We start from the raw sequence: 3,410 nt of genomic DNA, 5'->3' as shown, positions 1-3,410 counted from the left end.
GTTCACTTCACTGGAGAGAATCTGTTCTGTGATGTTTACCACACTCGGAATTTTTTTTAAAAACTATTTTATTATTGATCTTACTCACAATAAGGCCGAACCCAGTTGCAAATAGTGCACCCGAAGCAGTGGGTCGACAGAATATTTCCACGTTGCACGACTCCGAAGCTCATGCGTTTATTAAGAATGCATCAGAAAAATAATGTCCCGACAAACAGGAAAGGGTGAGGAATCTTTAAGTTGCTAACGTTGGGAATGTAGTACTTAACGCTGAAAGTCTGGCTCGGGTAAAAAAATTGACAGCACTTGGCAAACATAACCCAGGCCAGACCCGGGACAGGAAAACGTGTTGATCGGATCCTGTCAATCGGTATTAGAAAGCGAATTTACCGACAATTAAAGCGCCCAAACCGCGAGATACTGTTTAATATTCTTTAAAAACACGTTACACTGCGGTCACACACTCTGTTAGACATCACAGTTTTACATTAAACACATTGACAAGTTCGGTGCTCCTTAATTGTTTTGAATTTCGCGAGAGATGCTGTTTGAGATGTTATTATGGAACAGATTCTAACAGTCAGAGGTGTTGCTTAAAGCAGAAAATAGACCAATTGACGACTTTGATAGTTGTAAATCCTGAATGAATAAAGTAACGACAGCACAAGAAAATTCTACGGTAGATATTACACAAATTGTGACTAAATGGTGCAGACAAACTGACTGTATTATAGATTTACGGATTTGATGCAGTATGTGGGAAAATGGCAATGGCTATGTGTTGGGGACAGAGTTTACCTTTGACAGATATTAAAGAACAATTTGTGTGCACAGTGCAGAGAGCTTACAGTTAGTCCCACACTGAAGCACAGTGTTACACTTTGCATTGCTTTAAAGGAATAATAAAATTGAGATTCCATGTAAGAGAGTGATGTATTATGCATTAAACCATACTGTACTGAAGTGCAATCTTAGTGGAGGGGGAGTGGGACATTGAGATATATATACAATGTGCTCGAAATATACTGAGTGCTTCGGGTGGCTGAAACAGTGAGCATTGAAATGGGCAAAATGTCAGTAATAAACGTGGAGCGTGTTTTTATACTGAAAGATGATATCTTGAGCAGTTGAAAGTGTACTGGGGCACATTCGTCAAGAGCCTTTTTTTTCCCGCATAAGACACACAGGAACCTTAGGACAGTACCGCACACACCATTGAGCAGAGCGGTGTGTGAGTGCACACAGTGCCAAATGGGAACCTCTCATCGAAATATAGAAACACAAACTGAATTGCCTTTCGTCAAACATTAAACAGCAACGCGTAGCGCTGTGAAATAGGTTGACAAGTGCTGTGTGGAACAGGATTCAGTGATATACATGTCACGAATTAAAAACACTGCATTAAAATAAACGCCTGATTGAAACCTTGTAAGAGCTATACAGTAAGGTCATGTTTGAGCAATATATATATATATATTTACAGTATATCCCTTTGCTTGATAGCGCTGCCAAAGGTAATGCAATAAAATGAAACTAATCTTTTCGGTTGGACAACATTGCTAATGGCAAGGAATATTGGTTTAATTTCAATTTTGTAGGTTGTAATAGGCAACTGGGCGGTGGGTGGAGGGGACTTGTGGGAGAGCGATTTAATTAAAAAAAAACACAGGTTATTATAAATTCCAAAGTGTATATTGGGAACACTGTAGTGCCGAACGGGAAACAAAGGTGTTCTCGATCTGCAGTGAAACATTTCATGCCTTTGTTACCACATGGCTGTCCCCCTAATACTATGTTATTATATATATATATAATATATATAATATATATAATATGTGTGTATTGTGCTAACAATCCATTACCGTTTAGATAAGTACCAATCATTTCCAATGTAATTCATAGGAACACGTAAGAGAGAGAGAGAGAGAGAGAAAGAGAGAGAGAGAGAGAGAGAGAGAAACGTGTGTTTGGGGAAATCCAGAAATTGACGTTGTGATTCATTTTTAAATAATTTGAGGTTTTTGAAAATATGTTTCCCATTGATTTTTCTGGAGAGCCCTCCTAAAACGGGCAGAGTGACGGGAGGGCCCGAGTGAGACGATTCCCAGTCAGAGAGAGGATGAATGAATAAAAGGGTTTCGCAACAGACGATGAGGTCGTTTTAATTGCGTTGAGATGGGGTGAAGGGAGAAGAGGGAAGGGGAGGAAAAAGGAAAAAACGGTCACATATTGTACCGACCACCTCTCGCTCGGGGAAGGATATAATTCGTGAGGCTTATCTCTCGGAGAAATGGATTCGATCGGAATTAAACGCGACGAAGAACGATCCGTGCAGTGTGGAGCCTGAAACGCTGCGTGTGCTCTGCAGCATTGAAAGCTGCCACAAACGATGCATAATAATTAGCAATGCAACCCCCCCCATATATATGTATAACGCGAGGACAGCATTAAAGAGCGGACCGTGAGAATGATTCGAGTGCGCGGGTGGAATGAGCTTTTGTGGGGGTTATCTCTGATGTTATTCAGTTCAACCAACAAAGGTTTCGATTCACTGGAAGGAGACCAAAAGGAGGGAGTCCATCAGCTTCCTTGTGAAAATGTCTCACCACGATTTTATTTTATTTTATTTTATTTTATTTCATTTCATTTGCACCTTTTTTTTTCTCTTCCAATGGGCAAAGTCTGGATTTTAAAAAAAAATGACAATAATTTATTGGATTAAATTTTACTCTTCATTTTTTTTTGTGTGTGTGTTTTAAAAGGACCCCCTCCCTCCCTCTCCCTCTCTCTCTCCTCCTCCTCCTCCTCTCCCCCCCTCTCTCCCGCCCATCCGTGGAAAGGAAAACAGAGCGTCCCTGGGTGGGCTCGAACCACCAACCTTTCGGTTAACAGCCGAACGCGCTAACCGATTGCGCCACAGAGACTTGGCTCTGTGTTAGTGTCTGCAACTATTGCTCCGAGTGGACCTCTTCCTCTCTCCTCTGTTCGTTGGATTTAATTTGAGATTGAATGCACGCACAGAGGTTGTGTAATGGTGCTAAAAAAAAATCCAACCCCAACCCTGCAACCACTCTCTCTCTCTCTCCCTCCCTCCCTCCCTCTCTCTCCCCCTCTCTCTCTCTCTCTCTCTCTCCAGCCACACACATCTGCACTTTAACCTCTTCAGGCTCGAAATGCCCTTCTTTCTATTCTGTGCCATTGTGAGTTTGATCCGCAGAAGGTACACGTTTCTGGTTTGTTTCTTTATTTGAGTTGGGTTCGGCTGCAAATTCGATGCGCAAATTTAAACACCTCTCTTTTTTTTCTGATGTGTCGTCGTTGTCGTATCTGCATTCATTTTAAAAAAAAACAACTGTGGTAAATACACGCCACGTTAATAACCAGCTTGCAATGAAAGCATCAAACAGGCC

The 3,410-nt window shown here is 41.4% G+C and overlaps 1 non-coding gene across 1 annotated transcript; it reads right to left on the bottom strand.

Moving 5' to 3' along the window:
• Positions 1-2,850: 2,850 nt before the first annotated feature.
• On the bottom strand, positions 2,851-2,924 carry trnan-guu. The gene has a single exon. It is a non-coding gene; the product is annotated as a tRNA-Asn (tRNA).
• Positions 2,925-3,410: the final 486 nt, after the last annotated feature.

This window comes from Callorhinchus milii, unplaced genomic scaffold (genome assembly GCF_018977255.1).
Source record: "Callorhinchus milii isolate IMCB2004 unplaced genomic scaffold, IMCB_Cmil_1.0 Scaffold23, whole genome shotgun sequence".
Taxonomy (NCBI): Eukaryota; Metazoa; Chordata; class Chondrichthyes; order Chimaeriformes; family Callorhinchidae; genus Callorhinchus; species Callorhinchus milii.
Note: the sequence above shows the minus strand (reverse complement) of the source record. Positions and strands in the feature narration are given on the sequence as shown.